We start from the raw sequence: 16,844 nt of genomic DNA, 5'->3' as shown, positions 1-16,844 counted from the left end.
TGCATGACATTCCCCAGAATTGATCTTTTTGGCCAAGTTTTTAATTACTGTTCTGAACATTTATTCCTTTGGCATGGTTTCCATTTTTAGCTGGTCGCAACCCTGCAAAGTGCCCGGGGCTGATTTCTTATGTTAAGGTGCTATGCAAACGCAAGTTGTTTAAATTAATTTACTGTAATTGCTGTCCATGGTGCAAGTAATTGCTATGCATGGAACAACCTGTTACACGTTGTAATTTGTAATGTTATTACAATATATGCGGCAATTAACAATTCTGTTAAATGTTCCTGGTAAATTCTATAATGTTGCACGCTCTTGCAACTATATAACAGAATTCTAATCAGATGTACAATAGCATGCTGTAATGTAGATCATTATATTAATGTATTCAATAGCTCTTAGGCTTAGTAAAGGATAACCATCTAGGTAATTACATTTGTGGGAAAGAAAACCTGCTTGAGTTGTTAATTAAAGGAACTGTTTATGTATATTTTTACCTAGCGGGATACATGGGGGTAATTTTTATGTCCCTACTGCTCAGTTACATCTAGGAATGAAACAACTATGACTGAAATTGTATGAGAATGGGGAAGAACCCAAAAAATCAAAAAGACTATACCAGAGCATCTCAAAGAGCGTCACATACATTGAATTATTTCAAAGCGTAGTGATTATCTTTACATATGTACCTATGTCCACAAGGAAGGGCGAGAACTGGAATGAACGACTTTCAGATCAGCATTGGAAATGCATTCTTAATTTACACGTGTAGTTCATCTGTGCCAAGTTTTATTTCTTTCCACAATGCACTGGTTCTGACCAGCAGGAATGTGTGGGCGCAATTGTGTTTTTCTCAAACTGTTACTCTAAGTAACACAGTTCCAACTCCAGTTTCACCTCCAAATTCAATTACAGTTCCTCAAGCAGCTCCAATTCAATAAGCAACCTCAGTTCACAATCAGCTTCAGTTCCAAAGCCACGAGCAAATGCCAATACTAAATCAAAACCTAAATTTCATTAGCCAGTTGACTCAGATGAAGAAAGTGATGAAACAAACTTTCCTAGAATGCAAAATATTAAAGTAATTTGATTCGCCCCTTTAAAACGCAAACGGGTTAAAATTGGAAGCAAAGAAGTAGATGAAGACAGTTCGACTTTTACTTAAACTATATTTGGCCATCATTGGGTACATGAGGTCGCTGACCCTGAAAAAATTGACAGATGGTCTAAAGATCTTCACCACGCAAAAAGGGGTGGTTTGACCACATGGGAACAACTTCACAGATTGCAATCCATTTATCATCTTCACCCATTTGATGGAGAACAAATTCTGTCTATTTTGGTAGGCTGTCGTGACAGTGCAAGTCTCGGAGAAGAGGTTGAACTTACCCTTGGAGATGATTTGCAAAATTTAGAAGATGGTTGGCTAGCAGTCAAAAATTGGCCATTAAAATTTTGCCCTCCAAAAACCGATTGGTCTAAAATCACATCTTGCATTCAAAAACATACTGAAGATATAAAGGATTTCGAAGATAGATTTTTACATGTCTGGTTAGAACATTCAGGAATGCAACTCCAAGAGGAGACTGACACTTGGGGCACAAGCACTTTCGGTCCAATTAAGACGGCTTTTATAGCCGCTATTAAACCTGAAATTTCTAATGCTTTGAATCTCGTTTTACCAACTTAGGCCACAGCTGGTACATATTGCGAAATAGTTGACGATGCATTCAGATGGATCGCGGTATGCATAACCAGACAAACTATAACACTGTGGCTGCTCAAATTCAGCCTGCGTTACCCGCTGCTCCAGAGGCAGCTGCTGCAGCCCTTACAGGGATATCAGCAGTAACTACAACCTCTCCACAAGCATCGGGGCAAGCATGCACCCTTGCTCCATTAAAATCACGTAAGAAAATACCACAATGTCCTTCCTGCGGTAAATTAGGAAAATGTTAGTATAAACAACGGCTCGAGTTAAGAGATGACAATGAAATATGCAATGATACGTATCCACCTCGTGGCCTGGGGGGGGGGGGGGGGGGGGGGGGGGGGGGGGGGGGGGGGGGGGGGGCGGGGGGGGGCGGAGGGGGCCCGAGGGGGGGGGGGCTGGAGTGACCACCGGCGAGCCTGGATCCATCCGCCATGTTTGTGCGGGGCGGCCTGAGGGAGGGCGGCCACCGCGCATGCGCTGGTTGGCACCGGCCCAACTGCGCATGCGCGGGACCCGCACTCCTTGATGGCACCCCCTAGCACATGGCGCCCCGGGCGACTGCCCGAGTTGCTGGTACCTTGAGCCGGCCCTGTGGACGAGCCGTACCCACGTAGGGACGCACACGGTGACGACAATGGCATGAACAAAATGTTAAACAGCTGCACTCCAGCTCAAAGGCGTTCTATGTTTGATCATTCAAAGAACTACTGAACCCCACTCTTGATGATTCTTTCCATATTTCTCTACATGCACTTTTAGAACAGAAAAAGGGTGGACTATACATTTCACTAAGAGTGGGAGGTATTCATATCGATTTTCTTTTTGACACTGGAGCTGAACTTACCTGTGTTACTCAAAACTATGCTGCTTTATTTCCCCTCGCTGCAGGAACAATTAACACTTTTGCTGCAGGAGGAGATTCTTTAACCCTGTGAAAAACTGAGCCACTGCTTTTAGAATTTGGACCACATCAACTGATGGCATCAATTTGTATAGGTCCGGTAACACAAGCACTTCTAGGTATCGGCATCTTATCTCAACTAAATTTTTCACTTAATTTCGATAATGGAAAAAAATCACCTGGTCCATTAGACACATCAAAAAAGATGAAATACAGAATCACCCAATTTGGGCAAAAGACAAAAATGATTGTGGCCTTTCAAAAATGGAACCAGTGACTTTCATGGGATCCGCTGCACCTTGTACCAAACAATACCCCATTAACAAAACTTCAATTCAAGGCATTCTACCTGTAATAAAACAACTTGAAGAAAAGGGTATTTTAGTGCACATTCACAGCTCATCAAAAAGCCCTGTATGGCCTGTAAAAAAAGCTAATGGCACCTCATTATTGACTACAGAAGGGCAAATCAATTCATTGTCAGAAAAGCTCCTTCAGTGGCAGATCCATCTCCAATCTTTAACTCTTTAACACTTAACCTTCAATGGTTTTCAGTCATTGACATGGCACAAAGTGTGGGAAAAGCAGAGGGCAGCCCGTTATCTGCCTCGCTGGCTTTACCTGCCACGCTTTCATGCATTTTGAGGATGGTAGGGGGGGGGGGGGGGGGCTGCCTCCAGAGTTTGGGATCCAGGCCACCTGCAACCCTGGACCCCGGAACACCACAACTGTGGGTTGGAGGAGCATCTGCAGGTGGACTGTCCAGATTCTGCATCCTGAAAGGGGGATCCGTCTTCCAGCCTCAGAATGTTCCTGGAGATCCATCTTCGTTCTCAGGAGGTCTACCTTCTTTCTTTAATCGTGTGTCACCTTTTCAACATGGTGCCCGGATAGCAAGGCAGACTAAGCACCATCAGGCCTTCCTCGCCATGGAATATGGCACAATACACACAGTTGGATAATTAATGAAGTCGATGGCGGAAGATTTGGCATGTTTCCTGCCAGCCTCCGCAACAGGAAACTCCTCACTTTCCCTCCCACGATGGGACTTAGGCCCAGATGGGAGAATTCCGGTCAACATATTTATATTTACTTAGTTGACTGCTATGGCAACAGGAGAACAAGAGGCCTCTCCTGTGTAATGTCCATTTTAAGCACAATTTAAATACTCACCAGGGTTTGTGTAGGCTTGTTCTGTGGCCCAGCTCTTGGCTGTCATCTTGTTCTCTCCCTCTCATAAGAGCATAAGAACTAGGAGCAGGAGTAGCCATCTGGCCCCTCGAGCCTGCTCTGCCATTCAATGAGATCATGGCTGATCAAGACTCTCATGAGTCTTCTAAGATTCAGGGTACTTCCAGTCAGCTTGACTAGGTTTCCAGTTCCCTTCCTGTCTCCTCTCCTGCTTTCAGGGGCTTCAAGCTGCCCTAGGTTCCTGCTACAATGCAAATCACAAGTCCAGGCTTTGTTCTGGCAGCTTTCTCCCTCATCTAACAGCTCCAGCCCTCAGCCTGTCAATGACATTGTTACCTGCAAGAAGTGGCCCAAACCATTTGCTGTGTGTAAAAGTATTTTTTCCAACATCACATTTGCTTCTTTTACAAAATCACTTTTATTCTTGATCCTTTTACAGGAATCTCATTAGAATAAGCGCATCCGTTAAATTTTAACATTTTGCATGGCGTACAAACCCATAGAAAAAACTCAGCAATAAGTTAAAGCTGTAATGTCTGTTGACTATCTTGAAAAGCTGATACCAAGTTACAGAATATGTACATATAATATAATATATAATAATTATCTTTATTGTCACAAGTAGGCTTACATTAACACTGCAATGAAGTTACCACATTCCGCCACATAGTCGCCACATTCCGGTGCCTGTTCGGGTACACAGAGGGTGATGTACCATCAATTAAGATCATGATGTACCATCAATTAAGATTACGATTAAGATCCAAACTGTGGTTTTAATCAGTTAGTTGTTAGCCCGGTGGTCGACTACAGAGAAAGGCCGACCGCCGGGAACTCTGGGTACTTATACCCCACCTCGGAGGTGGGGTCTACTTGCCTCTCGACCAATTGGTGAGCAGTCACATGACTAGTCCCAGCCAATCGGACGAGAGGCACATGACCAGTCAGAGCCAATGGGAAACCCATGCTCTGCACCAATGGCAGTGCTCACATTCATACCACCACAGAGGGAGAATTCAGAATGTCCAAATTACCTAGCAGCATGTCTTTCGGGACTTGTTGGAGGAAACCGGAGCACCCGGAGGAAACCCACGCAGACACAGGAAGAATGTGCAGACTCCGCACAGATAGTGACAAAGCCGGGAATCAAATCTGGGACCCTGGTGCTGTGGAGCAACAGTGCTAACCACTGTGCTACCGTGCCGTCCTATATGTACATATATATATATATATAAATATATTACATCGTCAGTTAGGTGATCGCATCTTAGATTAAGAACCATATCAGCTTGGTTTTGTTGGTAGAATTCTCAGTTATGAACATAGAACATAGAACAGACAGTGCAGAAGGAGGCCATTCGGCCCATCGCGTCTGCACCAACCCACTTCAGCCCTCATTTCCACCCTATAGCCGCAACTCAATAACCCCTCCTAACCTTTTTGGTCACTAAGGGCAATTTATCATGGCCAATCCACCTAACTTGCACGTCTTTGGATTGTGGGAGGAAACCGGAGCACCCAGAAGAAACCCACGCAGACACGGGGAGAACGTGCAGACTCCGCACAGACAGTGACCCAAGCCGGGAATCGAACCTGGGACCCTGGCGCTGTGAAGCCACAGTGCTATCCACTTGTGCTACCGTGCTGCCCTATGAACATAGGATCCAGAACATACTTATGAAAGTATGAACATAGGATCCAGAGTAGGTCATTCAGCCTGTTGAACCTACTCCACCATTTCACAACCCACTGAGTTAAAAAAAATTCTCCTTGTCTCAGTCCAAAGTGGCTTCCCCCTTATTTTTAAATAGTGTCCCCTAGTTCTAGACTCTCCAACCAGAGGCAACATCCTATCTGCATCTACCCTGTCTATGCCTTGACATATTTTGTAGGTCTTAATGAGATTACCTCTCATTGTTCAGAACTCTGGAGAATGCAGATCCAGTTTCCCTAATGACTCTTCATAGGATAGTCCCACCATCCTGGGAACAATTCTAGTGAATCCTCAATGCATTCCCTGTATGGCAAAAATATATTTCCTAAGGTAAAGGAACCAAATCTGCACAGAGCTCAATAGCTGTAGTCCTAACAAGGTTCCATCCAATTGTAGCAAGAGCTCATTACTCCTCTACTCAAATCCTCTTGTGATAAAGACTAAATGCCATTAACCTTCCTAATTCCCTGCTGCACTTGTACTGACTTATTGACGAGGACACCCAGGTCCCTGCATACATCAACACTCTCTAATCTCTTTCCATTTAAAAAATATTCTTCATATCTGTTCCTCCTACCAAAGTTGATAACCTCACCTTTTTCCTTGTACCTCACAAGTAGCAGCCTACCAATGCGAGATTGGCCTGTTTATTCCAATCTTTATCTGCCTGTTAACCAATTCTTAATCCAAGCCAGTATATCTCCTATGTTATGCACTTTAACATTGCTAACCAACTTCCTGTGTGGACTTTATCAAAAGTCTTCTGAAAATTCAAATAGACTACTTCCACCAACTCCCCTTTATTAATCCTCAAAAAACTCCAACAAGTTCATCCACGCTGACTATGCTCAATCAGATTGGTGTTATCCAAATGTCCATTTATCACATCCTTTATAATAGATGCTACCATTTTCCCTACGACTAATAGGCTAATAGTTCTGTAATCCCCCATTTTCTCTCTCCCTCCCTTCTTAATTAGTGGAATGACATTTGCTGCCTTCCAATGTGCAGGAACCATATTACAGGAAATACAGAACTTCGGAAGGTGATAATCAATGCATGCACTATCTCTTTTGCTACCTCTTTCAACACTCTGCGATGTAGACCATCAGGTGCGAGGGATTTATCATCATTCGGTACCATTAATTTCTTCAATACAATCTTCTAACTAATTTCCTTCAATTCCTCACTCCCCCATTCCCTTGGATCTCTAACTCTGAGAGATTTCCTGTGAATTCCTTCGTGAAAACAGACACAAAGTAATCATTCCCCTTCTCTGCGATATCCCAATTCCCCATGAATATTGTCCTGATTGGCTGTAGTGGACCCACATTGGTCATAGCCAGCCTTTTCCTTTTTACTGACCTATAGAAACTTTCTCGGTCCATTTTTATGTTTTTTGCTAGTTTACAATCATAATCTATTCTTCCTTTCTTTATCGGTTTCTTGGCCTTCCTTTACTGTATTCTAAAACCCTCCCAATCCTCAGATTTACTGCTATTTCTGGCAAATTTTGGGGCCTTTTCTTTTAATCTTAAACAATCCGTAACTTCCTTTGTTAGCCATGGTTGACTGACTTTGCTGTTGGGTTGTATAGCTGCTGTAAAATGCTGTAATTATTTAAAGTGTATCCATTGCCTATTTACCGTCACACCTGCTAACGTATTTTCCTGATCCAGCACAGCCAATTCGTTCCTCATACCTTCATAATTTCCTTTGTTCAAATTTAACAACCAGGTTTCAGATTGAACTGCCACACTTTCAAACATAATGGACGGGATTTACTGGCTGTTTACGCCAGTGGGAAATTCTGGTCCCACGCTGGTGCATGATTTCCCGGTGATGAGGGTTGCCATCAATGGGAAATTCCATTGACGACGACGGGACTGGCAGATCCTGCTGGCGGGCCACCTCCGCCGCCAAAAAACATGCGGCAGGCTCCTGGGAAAATCCTGCCCCATGTAAAATTCTATCATATTATGGCCACTCATCCCTTCAAAGTTTTTTTTACAGCAAGATTATTAATTAGCCCTTTTTCATTACATAATATTACATCTGGGCGGCACGGTGGTTAGCACTGCTGTTTCACAGCCCCAGGGTTCTGGGTTCAATTTTGGCCTCGGGTGACTGTGTGGAGTTTGCACTTTCTTCCCATGTCTGTGTGGGTTTCCTCTTGGTGCTCCGGTTTCCTCCCACAGACCAAAGGTGTGCAAGTTAGGTGAATTGGCCCCTTAGAGTCCAAAAGATTATGTGAGGTTACTTGGTTACGGGGATAGGGTGGAGACGTGGGCTTAAGTAGGGTGCTCTTTCCAAGGGCCGGTGCAGACTCGATGGGCCAAATGGTCTCCTTCAGCACTGTAAATTCTATGATTATATGATAATTCTATGATCTAGAATAGCCAGTTCGTTCCTCAACATAATGCTCTAGAAAACTGTTCCTAACACACTCCAGGAACCCGTCCTCCACAGCATTACTGCTCATTAGGTTTACCCAATATACATGCAGATTGAAGTCATCCATGATTACTGTTATCACCTTTGCTAAATGCTTCTCTGATCTCCTGCTTAATGCCATGTGCCCATTACCACTACCACACTCTGACAAAGAGTCAGACAGACTCGAAATGCTAGCCCCGTTCTCTCCACAGATACTGCCAGACCTGCTGAGGTTTTGCAGCATTTTCTGCGTTTGTTTCAAATTCCAGGACTGCAATAATTTGCTTTTACTCTATCACTGTGGCTTGGTGACCTATAAACAATTCCCTCCAATGTTTCCGCCCCTTGTGTTTTTCTTAACACCACCCAAACAGATTCCAAACAAATGAGTTTCAAGGTGCATTGCAGGACCTGGGCATGTAATGTAAGCTAATATGATACTGTAGGGCTTCGAGTACATGTTGCATGAAATGATAAATCAAGGCCTGCCCAGGTAAGTGTAATAGAACATGGGGTAGATTTTGACAATGTACAATAATTGAAGATTGATGTTGGTGAATTGAAAGCAATCTGCTTTGCTGCCACCTGTTTTACACCACTGCACAGTCAATATCTACTCTTTATGAGCTATTTGAAAGAGAATATGACATTCTGATATTCCCACAACAAATACCATCAAAAACATAGAACATAGAACATACAGTGCAGAAGGAGGCCATTCAGCCCATCGAGTCTGCACTGACCCACTTAAGCCCTCACTTCCACCCTACCCCCATAACCCAATAACCTCTCCTAACCTTTTTGGTCACAAAGGGCAATTTATCATGGCCAATCCACCCAGCCTGCACGTCTTTGGACTGTGGGAGGAAACCGGAGCACCCGAAGGAAACCCATGCAGACATGGAGAGAACGTCCAGACTCCACACAGACAGTGACCCAGCGGGGAGTAGATCAACTAGTCGCTCATTTCATTTGTTACTTGTGGGATCCTGCTATGGACAGATTGGCTGTCGTCCTGACTACATAACAATGGTTGCGAGCTACCTTAAAAAATCAATTAATTGGCTATTGTAATATCCCCTACGGGACTTATGGTTGGGAATGATTATCTTCCCCCGGTTCTCGTGGAGTACAGGCTCCCCCGCTGATGGACAGGGGAACTGCATTTCGCATTGTATAAAAAGTCAGCCGGCAAGGCACTGACAAGCGAGAGACCGGTCAGGATCTATCGGGAAGTGTACTTACCGTAATGGTAAATAAATCAATATTCTTTATTATACTCGGTGTGGACATAAAGCTATGTAGCACTTTGGGACAGCAACTTAAAATCAAGTTCTTTATTTCCACAATACTTCCTAAATCAAAAATAATGCATACCAAATATTAGCAATTCTACTGAACTTATCACAGTGAGGAAGCAGTAAGAATATGAGCCCAGCCCAGAGAGCTGTTTGTTTCATGAACATGGTCTGCCAGAAAATTCCCTGAACAGTGTTGTAGTTACAAAATGCTAACCATACCAGTAAATCAGATGATGAAAACAAGAATGCCTGTTCGGATGCCTAACCTAATTTACTATAAAGTGTTACAAATAAAACAAATGGGATGTGTTCCATTAGCCCTTGTGCATTCCCTAGTTTGCTAATCTTGTTTTTTGAACATTTTTGTTCATTTCCCGACCCCCCCCCCCCCCCCCCCCCCCCCCCCCCCCCCCCCCCCCCCCCCCCCCCCCCCGATTTTTTAACTACAAATGGAACAAGTAACAGAAACCGTGGTGCAAAGTGGGGGACAGACAGAACAAGAGTTCTTGCCAGCATATATACAAGAAAAACAGTACAGAATAGATTTGGAACAGGACATCTGAGGGATCAGACACTTCCTTAAATACCTGATTAATTCAACAGCAAGTTATTACAGTGGGGAAAAGAGGGCAAGGTCATATTCACACAAAATACAGGTCGCACACCACAAAGTATTGCGATTCTGACTAACAACATGAGATGAATTAAATTGGACTGAAATGAGATGAATTCACTCATGGAAAGCCCAACAGGAGAAAATCAGCCAAAATGGAGCCTACAAATTTAAGATGGGGACACATACTTTACGCAATACATCGGACATAGAGTGTCAGAAATTCCATGCAGATGCATTCCATAATCAGCCTATGTCAGTTCTGGATAGAAGCATATTTGGCACTAATCCAGGGCATTGGATATTTTTGCAAGTGGCAAGGGTCAGAAGATTATACAGGGCTGTGGTGAATGTGATTCACACCGGATTATAATCTGTATATACATGTGTCTATATTGTAAGTGCAGTTGCACTACCTGACCACCAGGGGAGTCGCTCTGGGAATGCTCGAGTTGTACGGGACTTCTTCCTTGGCTCTGCCCAGGACTCCTCCCCCGGGAGCTGCTGTATAAAGATCAGTGCCACATGGTCAGCCGGCCAGTTCACCGAAAGTTCAATGGCTAATAGGCTGGCTCTGTTGTGAGTGTATTAAAACCGCTATTCTAATCCTACAAGCACGTGTCCGTAGAATTGTTGGTTCCAACAAGGGCCCAATTCAGTGGTCACGTTGCACTTGAGCAAGTGCACAATGAGGCCGGTGAATAGCGGGAGAGCCTAAAAACAAGAACTGCTCCGGGCCCCAACCCGTTTGCGATGCAACCGGCCCGCTCCCGTCGGCAAAATCAGGATCCCGCCATAGTAAGGCGAGAAATCAATAATCATCACTTAAGTCCTATTTCCATACAATTAACGGGAGCCACCCCATATTCAACAGCCTCCCGTGATCCAGCGGCTTCCCCAGCAAGCGCTCACACTGGCGCCGATTAGAATTCCTTTTGAAAAACGTGGACCCGGTGGAAGGGCTGCTGCAGGGACCCTAGGAGATGAGTAACCATCTTCGCTCACAGACAACGAGCTCGGGGGCACCCCTGTGCTCAGAGGGGTGTGGAGGGGGCAGCCCAACCGGTGGGGTCCACCCTCAGCTGTGATGGTGTGACATGGGGGGTGGGGTTTGGAGCCCAGGAGTGGGTGTTCTGCTGGGGGGGAGGGGGGGGGGGGGCAACCGCACGCAGGTCCTCCAAGCCAACCCTTGGATCGTGTGTACTCTTTCCGGGCCGGCAACCCTAGTCCATGCCTGTCTGCCCCACCGACCACCCATAACTCCCACTGACCACAGAGACCATAACTAATAGGGAATTGGCAATCATAGTTAAGTGAGCACTTCACAGATTCCAAGTGGATCCCCGCAGGTGGGTGGGCAATGTAGCATGTGGGAATCATTGCCTAGCATCCCAATCACACATTGATGCATGGACACTGTGCTTAAACAGTGCAGGAGGCAGCACCACTGGCGCAGCAGCCAATCTCTGAACAACCAGGGGTAGGGCCTCTGCCCCGGGCACATATCCATGCCGGGATATGGCGACGTTCTGTTCGGGTTTCCGGGGTGCAGGGTGTGCGGTCCGGTGAGCAAGGCCCCCACCCTGTCGCGGCCGGGTGTGCATGGCAGGGCCTGTCGTGTGGGGGGGGGGGGGGGGGGGGGGAGATGTGGGGCGTGGTGCCAGGACCCCATGTCTGGGGGCTAGGGCATGGGATTGTGGTCGGCCCGCATCGCGGAACAAAGAGCCACAGCTGTCATATTGTTTCTGCCAAGGGTTTTTAAATTTGTCTTGGACAAGTGTACGCCACTGCTCCATTCTCCTGATGGTGGTGCCCCACTCTCTCCACCCACTCCGCACCCCCCAAAGTGCCCTCCCCACCCACTCTCCCCACGCACCATCAACCTATCTGAAAACTTCTGCAATGTTTTCTTGTTTTGTGCAAAATGTTTGATTTGATTTGATTTGTTGTCACATGTACCGAGGGAACGTACACAGTACATAGATAGTAGACAAAAGGAATAATCAACAGAGAACATTGACAAATGGTACATTGACAAACAGTGATTGGTTACAGTGCGGAACAAGGGGCCAAACAAAGCAAATACATGAGCAAGAGCAGCATAGGGTGTCATGAAAGTGTTCTTACAGGGAACAGATCAGTCCAAGGGGGAGTCGTTGAGGAGTCTTGTAGCTGTGGGGAAGAAGGTGTTTCTATGTCTGGATGTCCGGGTCTTCAGACTATATCTTCTGCCTGATGGAAGGGTCTGGAAGAAGGCAATGCCTGGGAGGGAGGGGTCTCTGATAATGCTGTCTGCCTTCCTGGGGCAGCGGGAGGCGTATACAGAATCAATGTGGGGGTGGCAAGCTGGTGTGATGCGTTGGGCTGAGTTTACCACACTCTGCAGTTTCTTATGATCTTGGACCGAGCAGTTGCCAGACCAGGCTGTGATGCAGCTGGATAGGATGCTCTCTATCGCACATCTGTAGAGGTTTGTGAAAGTCACTGCAGACATGTCAAATTTCTTTAGCTTCTGTAGGAAGTAGCGAGGTTGTTGGGCTTTCTTGACTGTTGCATCAATGTGAATGGACCAGGACAGACTGTTGATGATGGCGACCCCCAGGAACCTAACGCTATCGACCATCTCCACTTCGGAGCCATTGATGCAGACGGGAGTGTGTGCCGTGCTATGCTACCTGAAGTCGATGATCAGTTCCTTGGCCTTTCCGACATTTAGAGAGAGGTTGTTTTCGGTACAACATGCAACCAAGTGATTTATCTCCCTCCTGCAGTCTGATTCAGCGTTGTTTGAGATACAACCTACCACACGAGTATCATCCACAAACTTATAGATTGAGTTAGAGCTAAATATTGCCACACAGTCATGTGTATATAGGGAGTACAGTAGAGGACTGGGCACACATCCTTGCGGGGTCCCGGTGTTGACGTCTATTGTGGAGGAGGTGCTGTTGCCTATCCTGACAGATTGCGGTCTATTTTCACAGAATTTGCAGTGCAGAAGGAGGTCATTCGGCCCATCGAGTTTGCACTGGCCCTGTTATTTTTGGACAGAGCACCCCACTGAAGCCCACACCTCCATCCTATCCCCGTAACCCAGTAACCCCACCCAACCTTTCTGTACACTAAGGGCAATGTATCATGGCCAATTCACCTAACCTGCACATTTTGGTCTGTGGGAGGAAACCGGAGCACCCGGAGGAAACCCACGCAGACACGGGCAGAACGTGCAGACACCGCACAGACAGTGACGCAAGCTGGGAATCGAACCTGGGACCCTGGAGCTGTGAAACAACTGTGCTAACCACTGTGCTACCATGCTGCCTGTTGGTGAGGAATTCCGCTGGATCCTTTTTTATTTGAAAGCCTTTGGAATCTGAATATGGAAGTTCAATTTATATCTTGAACATGCCAATACATTTATCAACACTAATTACATTAGCGATAGTTCCTCAATTAAATTCAGTTCTAAAGCACCAAAATCTGACACATTCTCCCTCGAGTCCCATACCTGTTGCTGGAAAACAATGTTATTGCAGCATCCTGGTATATTCAATGCAGATTACCATCTAATTTTTACCCTGAGTTCATTTTTTTTCGGACCTACAATAATGTCTTTTGGGAGAAAGGTAAAAAAGAGATTGGCAGTGAAGGTAATTTTTTTTAACCATACTTTGTTGACATTATTTTTTTAAATTACAGATTGAGGTTGTTTTGGTGATATTTCTGACTGCATACAGCATGGAAGTGTCCACTGAAGGGTTTAAAATAAAGTAAAATTCATTTTATTCATTGATAATGCACAGTGCACCATGGTGCATCTTTCTGCTTTGTTTGCATGTGGCCTTTGAATTCATAAACTTATTCATCACACTTTGTTTCTGGGCTTTAATGCACTCATCAATTGCATGTGACATTTAAATGAGGTCAAAGTTACACTTAAATGTAACAAAATTAGCCACATGGGCAACCTTGAGGCTGGGGCTTCCAGTATGCGATGCAGACAGAAAGTGGCAGAATCAGGCAGCAGGTCCAGCAGCAGTGCCCCAAACCTTCCAGCAGAAGAAAATATCACTTTATCTTTCAAATGTCTTATGACAGAGGTCAAAATGGCCAAAGAAGCATTGTTTGGAGCAGGCAACCAGTGACTAAAAACAAGTGTCTCATTGAAATATCTGCACAGATAGAGCAGCTTGCATAGTCTGAAGTGAGAAATAAGGAAAAGACTGTCAAATCCCGCATGGGACTTATGGAATGAAAATGATTATCTTTCCTGTGATTCTTTGATCTTCCTCGGTGTGAAGTCCCCGTGTCCTTACTAAAAAGACATTTTGGGTCATGTTGGAATGAACTAAAGGAAGTGGTTGAGAGGCCTGACCTCTATGAACGAGAAATGTTCCTTGAGGAGAAATGGATAAGCTATTGGTGTCTGAGCAGATCAAAGTGTATGAAATTTGAATCAGTTTCAGACTTAGGAATAGCGGATCATGACCAAGGCCTCCTTTCTTTTCTGCTTTCAGCTTTGTTAAAGAAGAATACTCATCAACTTCTGTATAATCAGTGGAGCCATCATCAAGTATTGAAGTGGGCACCACAAATATTGTGAAAGCCATTCCTGCCCAACTGCACAAGATACCACCCAGCTTAGTAAACAAATTATTCATAGAATCATACAATTCCTACTGTGCAGAAGGAGGCCATTTGGCCCATCGGGTCAGCACCGACCCTCTGAAAGAGTCCCCTACCTCGGCCCAATCCCCCCACCCGATCCCCGAAACCCCATCTAGGGACAATTTAGTATATCCAATCCACCTAACCTGCACATCTTTGGACTGGTATTTGAAAGATAAAGTCGCCATAGTCCCAGTTGGCCGCAGGCTGCTTTCTCCTTTGAGGGGAAGAGCTGACTGGCGGTGATTTAAACCGAGGATCATAACACCTCAGACAAGGGGCAAGGTTGAGAAGGCAGGGCCTTCATGAATTAACTAATTCAGTACAGCAATTGAATCTGTGCTGCTGGCCTTGCTCTGCATCACTAACCAGCTGTCTGGCCAACTGAGCTAAACTCACTATGCAAGATTCATGAGCATTTTAAACACTCTAATTTAATTCTGATTTAGTGCATTTCATTGAGCTGCATGTCATTTTACTTTGAATATTTCCGCAAGGTGAATATCCTTTCACTTCTGCTTTCAGAGCGAAAAGTACAAATTTTGTGCCAATGAGCTTACAGTCAGAGGCACTGATATCTCAGAGAACCAGGCCTGCTATGGTCAATGTTGCCTCATTACTTGCTGCAGTTTCATTTGGCAAAAGATAATCATTCATCAGACACAATCTGACCAAGGTACAATCATGTTGGCCTTTGTTGATCATTTCAAGAAGCACGACTAAAACTAAAAAGAAAACCCCGCATAGATGGTTAGTGGTCGTATTCCTGTTCCTTACGGTCAGGGGAGAATGTCCGGCCTCTATTGCGGTGCCCCGTGTTCCTCTCTATGTGTCCTACTGCTGGGGCTGGCTTCCTCAGATTTCGCCAAATGTGACTGGAGTTTGCTTTGCTTTGCGTCCCTGGACCCCTTGTTTGGCACCTTCTCTGGAGATGGCTCTCTCCACCGTGCATCGTAGGTTCTGGTGGGTCTCAGCTAGTAATTTATGTTGTGTGACCATATCGTGGAGTCCAAACATTAAGTAGTCTCGGAGTATCTCATTTAATGTTGCTCAGAATTCACAAGTCTCAGCCAGTTTTTGGAGAGGGACCAGGAAGTCACTCACCTACTTGACCTGGGCCTGAGCAACTATGTGGAAATGGAAATGGCGCACAATGAGCGGTGGTCTCGGGTTGAAATGCTACCCACTAGGCAAACGACCAGGGGAGGTTTGTGTGAGTCAGGCTCTTTATCACACTGTAGGTAGGCCCTCCACAAGCCATTAGCAGTACCAAAGTTTGTCTCTCATTGTCGGTAATCGCATTCATTCAAAAAGTATTGCATATGTTCTACGTATTGCCCCCAATCATCTGTACCTGTGTTAAAATGTACCAGCTTTCCAACATGCGGCATTTTGGCGGTTCGTCGTGGATCCTCCCGAGGCCCAGATGAGATGGACCGGGTGCACAGTAACCAGTGTCGATTGCAGATCCCCTCATTTCTCGTCGCCAGTGTTGAATCTGTGGTAAGCAGAACGCATAGATGATAAGTATAAAGTAACGTGGGGGCGGCAGAGTGGCGCAGTTGTTAGCACTGCTGCCTCACGGCGCTGAGGACCTGGGTTCGATCCCAGCCCTGGGTCACTGTCCATGAGGAGTTTGCGCATTCTCCCCGTGTCTGCGTGCGCTCACCCCCACAACCCAAACATATGCACGGTAGGTAAATTGCCCCTTAATTGGAAAAAAATAATTGGGTGCTCTAAATTTGTGACATTAAAACAAGTATAAAGTAACAAACAAGGTTTATTACAATACATATCCCAAACTCTTCCATTCCCCTAAGGGTCTCCCTCCCTAACCTGCACCTAGATTGGGGTTTTTATACCTGTCTCTCCCTGTTAAGGGGAAACGCTGGCCCCCTCAAAGGGGAAGTTCATATTCTGGGGAGGTCATAGGTATGGTCCTGATCCTGGGACCTCCATTGGGGTTATAACAGAAGCCATCCACTGAATTAAGTTTCAGCCTTAACAGGTCCAGGTTTAATTTTAAAGGATGAATGCATTATGTGACCATTTCAGCGTGATCCTTTGCACATGATTACATACTGTAGAATCTGCGCTGAAGAAGTGGAAACCCAACTTATTAAGATAATTGATGGAGTGGTCTGAAAGCAACGTGGATGCCATTAATTGCAGTCTGAACCTTGGGAAAGTCAGAAAACCTGTAAAAGGGAAAGACTCACTGCATCTTCCAAGTGGTTTTCAACATTGAGGAGTGCTGATTCATCAGCTGATGGTGGACATTATGTGGTAATGCTTGGGCAGCACGG

At 45.3% G+C, this 16,844-nt stretch overlaps 1 protein-coding gene across 1 annotated transcript in view; it reads right to left on the bottom strand.

The window, feature by feature from the left end:
• Positions 1-15,995, bottom strand: part of mms22l (MMS22-like, DNA repair protein) — a 214,926-nt gene extending 198,931 nt beyond the window's left edge. Inside the window, exon 1 of the mRNA XM_038799546.1 lies at positions 15,893-15,995. The gene's annotated coding sequence lies outside the window, so the exon portion shown is untranslated. The remainder of the gene's footprint in view (positions 1-15,892) is intronic.
• Positions 15,996-16,844: the final 849 nt, after the last annotated feature.

Source organism: Scyliorhinus canicula, chromosome 6, assembly GCF_902713615.1.
Source record: "Scyliorhinus canicula chromosome 6, sScyCan1.1, whole genome shotgun sequence".
Classification (NCBI taxonomy): Eukaryota; Metazoa; Chordata; class Chondrichthyes; order Carcharhiniformes; family Scyliorhinidae; genus Scyliorhinus; species Scyliorhinus canicula.
The sequence above is the reverse complement of the archived record's forward strand: the minus strand, read 5'-3'. Positions and strand labels throughout refer to the sequence as shown.